At 40.3% G+C, this 12,586-nt stretch overlaps 1 protein-coding gene across 3 annotated transcripts in view; it reads left to right on the forward strand.

The window, feature by feature from the left end:
* The window catches only part of Arhgap28 (Rho GTPase activating protein 28), a 175,619-nt gene that overhangs the window by 85,765 nt on the left and 77,268 nt on the right, over nt 1-12,586 (forward strand). The window lies entirely within an intron of this gene.

Below are 12,586 nucleotides of genomic sequence, written 5' to 3' on the forward strand. Positions count from 1 at the left end.
GTTCTGCTTCTCAAAATTAATTGTGCCATCGTGGGCCAATTTCTCACCCTCTCTGACAGAGTTCATTTTTCTGATCTATGAATGCTGTGGTTTATGTGGGCATTGCTGAAGTTTCCTTTCAGTTCTCCAATTCTAGGATCCTCTGTTTTACCAGAAGCCCTAGTATGGCTTTGCAGCTCAGAGCTGTTAGGAAGCAGCTGTCTCAAAATTGGCCAGTGAAAACAAGTGGAACCCAGATGGCTAACTCCAGGGAATGCTCTAGAATTAATGCCATCATAGAATAAGTCTGAGGCCAGACCAAGTACATGGTGACATAAGGACCCTCAAGAGAAGTAGGTATCTATTCATTCAGATGGCCACCTCCCCCATGCCAGAATTTAATATGTTGGAATTACATTTCACCTTGGATTTTATACTGATTAGTTTGAAACTGAAAGGATGTGAGTACCCCACAAGAAAGAAAGCCAGTCCCAGTCAAGGGAAGCCTTGTCAAGACGGACCGTGGGGCTCTGCAAGCCCGTCCACAGGAGACTGTCCATGTGAGATACAGACAGATAGACTGGCTGATGAGCCCTTTGACTTTGAAATTCTGACCTGGTCAAGTGTTTGGAGCTGAAGAGGGACAGTCAGCACACACACACAAAGAGAAGCAATTCAAGGAAATACCAGGGCAGATTTGCACAGCTCATGACAATGACTGAGGAGTAATTGTCATAAGGACAAGGCAGAGATGTGAAAAAGGATCACAGTGCACCAAATACATCATGCCAGAGAAGCAGACAGGGAGCTAAAAAATGAAGGCAAACCCTTGCATGATGTCAGAACAGGAGACTCACCTTTCTGATGATGTTATAAGCCATACATAGGCCAGGTGTAGTGGCTCACATCTATAATCCCAGCTACTTGGGAGGTGCAGATTAGGACTGTGGTTTGAGACCAGTCCAGGCAGAAGGTTAATGAGTTCTTATCTTAGCAAACAAGCCAGGCATGGTGTTTCACGCCTGTGATTCCAGCTATGAAGGAGGCATAGGTAGGAGGATTGAAGTGTGAGGCCAGCCCAGGGCAAAGATTTGAGACCCTATCTGAAAAACAAAACTTTAAAGGGCTGAGGTTGTGGCTCAAGTGGTAGAGTACTTCCCTTGCAAGCCCAAGGCCTGAGTTCAAATCCCCAGTTCCACCAAAAGTCATACAGAGGTACCAACTGCATCAGGCCTAATAAAACCATATAATAAAAATATACACTGTTAACGTGGACTTTCTATAATACTGGACCATAAAAAGAACATGTGACTTAACATTTGAAATTAAAAGGCAATCTTTAAAGAAGTATTCATCTAGATGACTTGGTGAAGTATAATTTCAGAAGCACAAAACATAGCTTATGAAGACACACAGATGTCGCTGTATGAATAAAAGACAAGATTCTATGAGAGCAAGAGAAAGCAGCTTTTTGCTCACATCGTGTTTTACAGATTCTTTCCAGAATATCTCCTAATTGGATCAGTGATTAGGTGTCACGGCACCACTTCTCTATTGAGAACTTTAATTTATCTTGGAGGCTAATGTGATAAGAGTCATTTATGGGATTGACGGAGCTCCACCAAAATCAATGTATACATCGAGCTCATAAATTGCATACTCATTTCAACACAGCCAGAGTATAAAACACTCACATTTGGTGATTTACTTTGCCTGCCAAGTGGACATTTTTGCCTATCCCTGGTTTTGATGATTGACTGAACGGGGAGCAAGACCATTTCCATCTGTGACTGATGGCCTTGGCGGAGAGCAACCAGAAGCCCTTCCTAGAAATGCCTTTCAATCTTTCTAAACCCATGGCCATTTATGAAAACCTCCACTCTTTTTAGTTTTCAGCCTGTTTTTAAAGCTACTTAAAATCTCAAAGCATTTTTAATTATCAAAGTTCAAAAAAATTTTAAAGCAATGGTAATTTTTTCAACATGCTGTTTTTCTGTTGAATAGTACATCACACAGGATCCCTTTAAGATATATAATTAGTGGTGTTTAGAATATTTACAAGGTTATGGTTATCACCACTGTCTAATTCCAGAACATCAGGCTGACAGAGTGGCTCAAGTGATAGAGTGCCTGCCTAGTGAATGTGAGGTCCTGAGTTCAAATCCCAGCACCACATCTCAGAAATAAAAAGAACATACTCACCATTCCCAAAAGAAACTCTGTGCCCATTATCAGCCATTCTCCATTTCCCCCTCTTTCAGCCAAAGTAGGGGAGTTTTAAGAAACAAATTGCAGATGGTCCCCAATTTAAGATGATCTGACTTATGGTATTTTTGCTTCATGATGGTATGAAAGCATCTCCACATAACCATTGCAGATTTCCACTTGCAGGATAGAATTCAATAAATTAGACACTTTATTACAAAATAGCCTTTGTGTTAGATGATTGTTTGGCTGCAGGCTAATGCAAGTGTTCTGAGCACAGGGAAGGTAGGCTGGACTAAGCCATGATGCTCCGAAGGCTAGGCATATTCAATGTGCTTTCAACTTATGATGGCTTTATTGAGGGGAATGTGCCCCGTTGCTTGTACACTGTGTATTGTATACCCTACATTGTGCATTTGTACAGATGCTCTTCAACTTAGGCTGGGTTAAGTCCTGGTAAACCCACCATAAATTGAAAATATGCTAAGTTGGAAGTGCATTGCATACCCTTAAGCTGCTGGCATTGCTTACGTACCCTGCAGAGGACTGCTTGTCTCTCTCGTGACCACAGACGGCGCCAGCCCAGCAAGTAAGTGTCACATCACACACCCCAGGCCCAGGAGAAGATGATTCCAACCCTGAAGTGCGACTTCTATTAAATTCATACTAATTTTGCACCATCGTGAAGTCAAAAATTCACCAAGTCCAACCATCATTAATTGGGGACTATCTGTATAAATTTATATTTATATATACATATATATGGATTTATTAAATAGCTATAGATATGGATATAATTATGTCTTCAGTTATGCATGAAATAACTATACAAACTGATTCTATTTAATGGCCTTTTCTAGATCTTTGGTAGAGCAGTAGACAGAACAGATCAGGTGACTTTCTAAGTTACACTTGCTGAGTTGCTTTTCTTTCACAGCTAGAAGCTCAGGAAAACCAGGGCAGGAAAGGAGTCTGCCATGGCCTCTTGCAGAGGGCTTTGTTACCCCATGGGAGCCTCCACATTTGTCCTTCCTGGGGCTAGGTGTATGATGGTCAAAGTTGCTTTTGCTATACTCCTAGCACAGTACTTGAACTCCAGGATGATAGATAAATAAATACCTAAGGGTTTGATTGCTGTTGTGAACCTCTACCTGGTTTGTCATCCCTGCTACGTGAACACAGATCTGTGTGCTCTTCTAAGTCTCCCCCCACCCCAATCTGTCAACATACTTTTGTGTATCCTTTATTCCAGTGGAGGGGCTCAGACGAACCAGTATACCTTCTGGCCCTCTCCTTTTCCCCAAGAAGGGTGAAGCTGGCCAGGAAATCAGACAACTGGGGAGGCAGAATGAGACTGTGAGGATGCCAGAAGGATAAAAAAGGTCAGAATCAGGGACCTGAGAAGGAGGCCAGGCCTCCTCTGGGCTCTGCTGCTATTGCTCTAAACCACAGCTGCTTTTTATCAGCCCTGCTGTTCAAGGGCTGTCTGCGAGGCTGAGCTTGTTCATAGCACAGGGAATCCAAAGATTCCTGAGAAACCAGAGCATCCAAAACGAGGGCTTTGTCCTTTTGTTTTATCTGGATGGCCCCCCAAGGAAGCCAGAGCATAGACAGCTGTGTAATGGGACTGTGCCCAGGGTCTGTCCCAGAGAGTGGGTGGTTCCCTGTGAAAACGCTGCTGAAAACACCCAGTGCGGTAGTATCCAAGACGACCCCTCAGATGTCTACACTGAGTGCCCTAGCATCATTCAGAGACAGCAGCGGGTCCTGGGAACTCGATCCTCCTCCTTCAGAAAGGGCAAGGGAAGTCTGGCTTCCCTGGTTTTCTTCCTAAAACTCTTCGTATGTGTTCAGTTGGAGAGCAATGTGAAAACATTCCTGTACTGTTAGGAGGAGTGACCTGTGACTCTACACTGATCAAGGCCAGACCAAGGTGTGGCTACTAACGAGACAACTCTTAGATCTTCTCTTTGCTTAGAAGCCTGGTTGTTGACTATTTAGTCTTATGTGGGAATTTCCCTTGGTGGGGTGGGGAGGGTGTCTTACCACAAGTGACTTATTCAAGTATTTCTTCTAGTTATGTCCATTAGAAAGATTTTGGCTGCAAGGAACAATAACAAAAATGAAAACTGGAGTGATTTTTAAAAATAGGTGTTTACTTTTCTCACATTTCTGGAAGTCCACAGTCAGGCAACATCTGGTGTTACTTCTGAGAGTTAATAATACAAGGATTGATCACTGCAATTTCATGTCTTTCTCTAGTATTACAACATGGCTGCTGAAACACTAGTTATCCACATTCTAAGAAGGCAGAAGAAAGATGAGAAAGGAGTAGCACCTATGTCAGAAAACAAATAATTTCAGTGAGACTCTGGAGAGGACTTGGTTAGAATTGGTCAGATGGCCACTTCTGGCCTAAGGGAATTGGGGAACACAGCCGAAATCAGAGAGAAGCTTAGATAAATACAGAGTTGTTCATGTCATTGCAGTCCTCATGATATTTTAGTGTTCCTGTGATATTTTAGCATTCACTATTATTATAGCCTGACCCAAAGTCTAGCTCTTAGCATGTTGACAAATTAGTTAAATTATAGCAGTGACCAACACTTGGGCTGACTATGTGCCAGGAATGTCACGTATATTAACTCAGTTAATTCTTATAATAACTTCATGAAGCATGCATGATTAATAACCCCGTATCGCAGATTAGGAAATGAGAATACAGTGAGGGAGTCACAGAGCCTGCATTCAAACCCGAGGTAACTAGCTTCAGAGTTTTCTCTAAGTCACTACTACAAGGCACTCCTTCTCTTGTGTAAAAGTATGTATTATAAACAGATGCACACTGTCCCATGGGGTCTTCTGAATTTGAGAAGTTCACTGTCAGGAGACATGTGGACAGAATTGAGAAGGTTTGAATTCATATCTGGCTCCCTATCATTTGTCATTCATTCAGCAAAAACTTGAGTTCCTATTAATTGTCAGACAGTGGGTATTCTAGTGGAGAAAGTAGATCCCCCAATATGAAGCAAGCAAATAAATAAGTGAGGTGTATACTGTGGACAGATGAGAAGAAGGAAGTAAAGAGCTCGGTGCTGGGTGACTGGAGAAGTCTATGTCTGGTGACCAGGAACGCATTGCCCAGATGGCAGCAGAAATCATGGCCTGGGAGCAGGAGGATGGGAAGTGTCTTCCTGCAGAAATTGAGGAAGACAACTTCCCAGGCAGGAGAGAACAGACAGCTACTTTCCTAGGGGAGAAGAGACTAAGAAAGGATCAGCATGCTAGTGCTAATACCAAGGGAGAGGAGAGGAAGGGAAGTCTGGAGAAGGGCGGGAAAAGGACACTCTGTGACTTGGAAGTCATAGAGAAGAATTTACACGAGTTATGATTGTAGTGGGTGGAATGCTCTGTGTCCCTGCCTGACTTCCAGGAACCCCTTCATGGTAGGATGGGATGTAATGCTGGCTTTTACCATGTTATGGGGTCAGTGTAAGGATCAAATGATGCAATGTGTATAAGAGTAAATTGTTATATATAAAATCCTCCACAAAATAAGAAATCAGAAAGGCCCGTAGAGTAAGGATTTCTTAACAAGTAGTATATCTTTTAAAAATATTTTTAGGATATACTCTTACAAGTGAACTGTGGTCACAAATACAACTTTTTAAAGCTTAATACATTTGTATTGTTTTGTGAGATTCCAACTACCAGATAGGATGCAGACTAGCTTTTGATGGATTTTCACTCCTACTGTAACTGCTAAGGAGAAAAGGGTAAAAGTCAAAATCCTATCTTTTTTTCCCTTGGTGGTATTAGGGTTTGAACTCAGAACCTTGTACTTGCTAGATGAGCCATGCTCCTAGCCCTTTTTCTTTTAATTTGTTTTTCAGATATGGTTTTGTGCTTTTGCCCATGCAGTCCTCCTACCATTGATCCCCCCTATCTCTGCCTCCCCATTAGCTGGGATTACAAATGTGTGACACAACGCCCAGCTCAAAATCCTATCTTTTAAGAATTGTATTTGAGAGCTGTGGAAGGAGCTAAACTCCAGGGAAGAAGTGACTCTTCCTAGGTGAGCAGAACTCAGTGGTCACTTCCTTTCCCGGGCATGTATGCTCTGTATCCTGCTGGGCTCCCTCGCCTAGATAGAATCTCAGGTGGGACAAAGAGACATGAATGGAGCTATTGGTAGCTGCCTGCCTTGGCACAGCAGAGTGGATGGAATTTGTGAAAGTCTCACATCACAGTTAGGTCTGCCAATCTGACAGCTCACTCCACTGAAAATTTTGCTAAGACCCCAGCAACACAGGAGGATGGTGGTCAAGCTAAGAAGAGAATTCTATAGTTCTCTGGTGTTTATACCAAAGCCCTCCTCCTAGCAGGAGAGACCTTTAGTACCCACAGATTTCCCCCTCTTGATGAACTCTGAACCCAGAGCTAAACTATAACTAATAAAAGTTCAACTCAGCCTGGACTCAGCTCAGCGCTTGACAGGATTGATGTGCCCTTCCCCTCTCTGTAACTATCAGATGGAGAGACATTTCCTTTTCTGGGGGAAACTCTTATTTACTCCAGTTTCCTAGAGTTCTTTTAAAAGCCATGTGCACCATACAATAGCAAGTTATGAGACAGGTGAAGATAAAGAAAGTATAGCCCATGAGTAATTGTTTGGTCTTAACCAATATAAGCAGCATGCTGACAGCATAGATGGTGCTGTTAAGAGTCAAGAACTTTCAAATAACAATGATAAATACATTAATGAAATTGATAGGAAAAGACAATAAAATGGATAAAAATATGGAAAATGTCATAGAGAGTAGAATCTCTAGAAAAGAACTAACAGAATATTCTTGATATGAACAACACAGTATGTGAGTTGAAGCATTCTTTGGATGGACTTAACAGCAGATGAAACAAGTAGAAGGAAAAAAATGAACTTGAAACAGAGCAATGGAAATTCCATAACTGAAGCTCAGAGAAAGAATGTGGGGACAAAACCCACAGCAGATCATGGAAGACTGATGGGATAATTCCATCTGGAAATTCCAGAGGAGAGGATGGAGAAAACAGAACAGAGGAAAACACTTGAAGAGAAAATGGGTAAGAACCCCCTCCCTCAAATGATGAAAGACAGTAACCCACAGATTCCAGAAGCTCAGTCAATCCCAAGCAGAATTAAAGAAAAGAAAACTACAGTCCAGGAATATCAATCACATTCAAACTGCTCAACACAGATAAAGAGAAAATCTAGGAGGAGCAGCCAGAGAAAACAGATGTTCTATTTAGAAGAACATCAGTTAGGATTGTAACTGACTTCTCATCAGAACCGAGCCCACAATACAAAGGAACAGCTTGTTTAAGAAGATTTAAAGATAACCAACACTGCCAGACTAAAGTCTATGCCCGGTAAAGATACTTGTCAAAATTGAAAATAAGTGAGAAACCTATTTGGAATGAAAGCGGGGAGGGGGTGGGGGGGTGGGGTGGACTTGTTGCCAGCAGATCTACAGAACAAGAAATGAGGCAATATCAAGGAAATTCTCAAAGCTGAATTGACCTCTTATGGACACACAGACATGCAGGAAAGAATCAAGAGGTCCAGAAAGGATACATATAAGAGACTATTAACTTTTTAAAAGACTATGGACAACTTTAAGCAAAATAACTAAGCAATGAGCAGTAATATAAAGGGTAGAGGGAGAATTGTACTCCTAAAAACTACTAAAGTATTTATATTATTGGGAAGTTGCAAAATAACAATTTAATGTAGGTAGTAATGAGTTATAAATCTCTGGTAACTGTTAAAATAGAATACAAATTATGTCTTAAAAGACAATGGAGGAAAATATGGAGTAGTAAGATATTTCCTATTTTTAACACCACATTGAATATACAATAATTACCATACACTTAAATCTAATGGTGTTTTCCCAATAAATTTTCTCTGTGACACAATTGCGTTCTGCTTTTCCTGTTACATTTTCCTGGTATTGTTTTTGAAATAAAAAAATTCAAACAGCTGATGAAGCCTTAGTGTGATGTTCTCTAATATGGTGAGGTCTGAACCTCACCAGACTGCCAAGGATCTGAGAACCAGCCTTACATAGTGTGTCAACAGTGGAAGGTCATGACCTGTACTCCACCCTGGGGTCAAGGGGAAATATTTGGATTCCTAACTAAAAAATGAAAGCTCTTCCAAGTGTGCTTGTGCCCCAAATGCTGTCTGGCTTCTTTGCCCCCCCAAAAAACAAAGCTGCAGTTAAAGGATTCTTTTGGGTGGATGGTCTCATGACACCAGGTGCTACTCAGCCACTCACAGCCAAGACTACACAGCCGTTCCCCCATCACTGGTGGAGTTTTACTGGCGTGGGGGGGGGGTCTCTTCTTTGAAATGCCATTACTGCAGACTTTGTAGCAGTAAGAAACTGTGTGCTGTCATTGAGACCACTGTGTTACCTCTAAAAATACAACTTTCCTTGTTGTCTGTGATTCACTTGTTATTTTCCAAATTTCTCACTTCAAACATTTTCAGTGTTTGAGTATGTCTGCATGTTTGCTTAATTTCTTGTTTATTAAATATTTATTTAATAAGTAATACACCATGTTTATTCAAATATCTCCTAATTCAACATATATATTTTTCTTACTTGTCTGTTGTGATCCTCACCTTAGCAAATTACCTTGTATATATTTGCTCAAATATTTGACAATTTCCTTAGAATAAAAATGTTTTTTATTTATTTATTTTAAATTTTTATTATCATATTATTGTTGTACTGGGGCTACATTGTGACATTTACAAAAGTGCTTACAATATATCTTAGTTAAACTCAGCCCCTTCATCATTCTCCCTTATCCCCACTACCCCCATTCCTGGAACAGTTTCTACAGGTCTCATTTTTTCCATTTTCATACATGAGTACATAATAATTCCACCATAGTCACTTCCTACATCCTTTCCTTAGATCCTCCTCCCACTGGTGCCAACCCCCAGACAGGACCTGTTTTACCTTCCTGTCCTCTGTTTTTGAAAAAAGACATTTCTGTTTGCTTAAGATAGCTACACGAGGAGTTTCACAGTTTCTAAGATGCATTATACTACTGTGTGCAGCCATACAGGGAAAAGTGTTTCAGATTCAGGAAGACAAAGCATTTTTAGAACAGTGTGGAGAAAGGATACAGATGAAAGAACTTCTCCTTTTGCCTTATAAGTACATTTGATCAAAAAGTTTACAATTAAAACATTCTCAATTATAATTTTTTAAAACTTGGCCTGTGTCTGCTTTTAGACTGGATTTTTCTTTTTACAAGTCAAGCATATATAATTATTTTTTTTCTGAGGCTGAGGATCAAACCCAGGGCCTCCTGCGTGCTACACAAGTTACTGAGTCACACCCCCATCCCTGCACATTCATTTTGAAAAGATAATAGTCTACAAAATCCAGACCTGTGAGAAGTTTTGGATAACCATATATATATATTTTTTTTGATTCAGCATGAGATGGAGGGCAGTAGGCTATGTAAGCAGTGCTTACTGGTTTCAGATGTACAAAAAGATATTTATATGATAGTACTCTATGAATTTCTTAGTGGTTTTCAGTAGTAGTCTTGTTGTGAAAAAATTTTTAAATCTTCAAAAATGGAAAGATGAGACCTGTTAAAACTGTTCTAGGAATGGAGGGAGGGGGTAAAGGAGAATGATGGAGGGGGTGAATTCAACTATGATACATTGTAAGAACTTTTGTAAATGTCACAATATATCCCCAGTACATCAATAATAAGATAAAAAAGTAGAAATAGCTTCAAAATTGGTAAAGGGAGCAATCACTGTCTTATTATCTTGTTGATTTCATATGTATTTCAAGCATAAGAATGGGGCAGTCTTACCTGGGTATAAAAATGCAGTGAAAACCTCATTACCTCATTATCAAACAAAGCTGCCTAAAATTCACTTAATCACACAACACAGTTTTTAAAAGTGTATATTTCATATTCTCCTGAAATGTTTTGCTTAAAAAAAAAAACAAATTCACAGTGTTATAGTCATTTAGAACTAACTACAATCAGACACCATGGAAGGATCAATGTTAAAATTTCAGAATTTTCTACTGAAGGTGATTTAGAAATCTAGAAGGGTTTCCTAGAGGTATAAGAATATGAGAAAATGGGTTTTTTTGGTCTCATTTTCCCTCTCTTTTTGTATCTCACATTCATCAGTGTGTTCTACATAGGCCATGTCTAAATTAGATAATAACCCACTGCTGGTCCTAAGAGAGTCCAGATGCCCACAGTTGAACATTACTGTGCCCTTGCTTTAGTAATCACTTGACACCTGCTAGTCCTGTTTGGCTGAAATAGCACAGGTCACAGATTGGTTGAGAGGTAGTCTCAGCCTTTTGGTCCAGTTCCACTTGAACCCAAGGAGAAGAAGGCCAGTTCAGGGGGGGTCTTTATAAGAAGTTGTAAACCCACATCAAATTTGAAAACTAAAAAAATTCATGTAAGAACAGTGTGTTAGCTTTCCGTCACTGCAACAAAATAACCTGAGGTAATGAGCTTATAAAGAGCAAAGGTTCGCTTTAGCTCATGGTTTCAGAGGTTTCAGTCCATGGTCACTTGACTTTGTTACTTAGCATGTGTCGAGGAGGTCTGTTTACCTCCTAGCAGCCAGGAAGCAAAGAGAGAGGAAGGAGGAACCAGAGTCCTAATGTCCCTTCAAGGGCACCCCCCAATGACCTAACTTCAAGAGACCCCACTTCTTAAAGGTATCACCACCTCCTAGTAGTCCCAGCACTTGGGGACCAAGCCTTTAAGACATGCTTTTGGGGAAGTAATTTGCATGGGAAAATAAGAGCAAAAGATTTTACTGCATGAAGTCACTCAGTCTGCATAGTTTGGAACCAACATTTTCTAGTTCTGCCCACTGGGCATGATGGTGAAGGTGGAGGCTGGAGGATTGCAAGTTCAAGGCCAGCCTAGGCTACATGGCAAGACCTTGTGTCAAAAATTACAAAAAATAAACCTGCTCTTAGGAAATGTAGTATTTGTCAGTCATACATCACAAAAGCCAAATATTTTATTTTTATGTAACTCAATCAAATTTCTTAAGATTATAACATTTTGCTTCTACCTTTCTGTACCTCTTGCTTTTTTAAATAGACATTTACCAAATATTTTTATGTTTCTGAATGCTTTTTATGTTCTAATTCATTTAATCCTGGAAGCAACCCGCCCAAGGAGGGGGGCCCACGAAGCCTAACCCACTTTGGCTACAGCTGGTTTCCTCCTAGATTGGTGGTGGCAACCATCAGGTCACAGTGGGTGACACTGAGCCTGCACTCCCTTTCTCAGAAGTGGGCTCACCCTCAGGGGATGCAGTTCTTCCCAGACTGACTGTGGGTCTCTGTGTTCTGGGTCATGGCCTCATCCCCACCCGTATGGGTTTTCCCCTTAATGTTAGAGGTTATATTCTTCACTGTCTCATCTCAGCAACTAATTTTGTAAAATGTATTTGTTTTTTCAATGTTAAAAAATAGACATAACATTCACCATCTTAACCATTTAATGCACAGTTCAGTGACATTAAATACACTCATAATATGCAACTCTCACCACCCTGCATCGTCAGAAATCTTTTTTCTGTCTCTGGGATCTGACTGTTCTCAGTGTCTCATATAAATGGAATCATATAACATCTGCCCTTTTGTGACTGCTTATTTCACTTACCATAATGTCCTCAGATTTCATCCGTGTTGAAGCATGTGTCAAAATGTCTTTCTTTTTTAAAGACTATTAATATTCCATTGTGTGTATCCACCATATTCTGTTTACGCATTGATGGACACTTGCTTTGTTTTCATCCTTTGGCTCTTGTGAAGAATGCCACCATGAGCATGGATGTGCAAATAGCTCTCTGAGTCCTGGCTTTTAATTCTTTTGGGTGCATTTTCATATGGATCGTGTGACAATTGTTTTTTGAAAAAAAAATTGGAAGATCACCATACTGTTTTCCATAGAGGCTGTACCATTCTTCATTTCAGTCTACAGTGCACAAGGGTTCCAATTTGTCCACATGCTTGCCAACACTTGTTACTTTGTGTTTTCTTTTAAAGTAATAATTACCCTCATGGGTGTGAACAGCTGGGTTTTTATACCCTTCTCTGTCATCATCTCATTTACAGAAACAAGCTTTTACTGTACATGTTTGGACTGATACAGCTACCTTACCATTTTATGCATGGGAAAATTATGAAAGTCTTTTCGTGTTAATTTTTATATGGGCATAGAGTAGTTGTGAAGAATAGAGTGTACAAAAGAAGGGCCTCCAAATCCCTGTCTTTTGCACTAACTTTTCTCCATTGAGTTAAAATTTTAATTCTGTGATTTTCTGTGTTTTGGG

This window comes from Castor canadensis, chromosome 4, assembly GCF_047511655.1.
Source record: "Castor canadensis chromosome 4, mCasCan1.hap1v2, whole genome shotgun sequence".
NCBI classification, from domain to species: domain Eukaryota; kingdom Metazoa; phylum Chordata; class Mammalia; order Rodentia; family Castoridae; genus Castor; species Castor canadensis.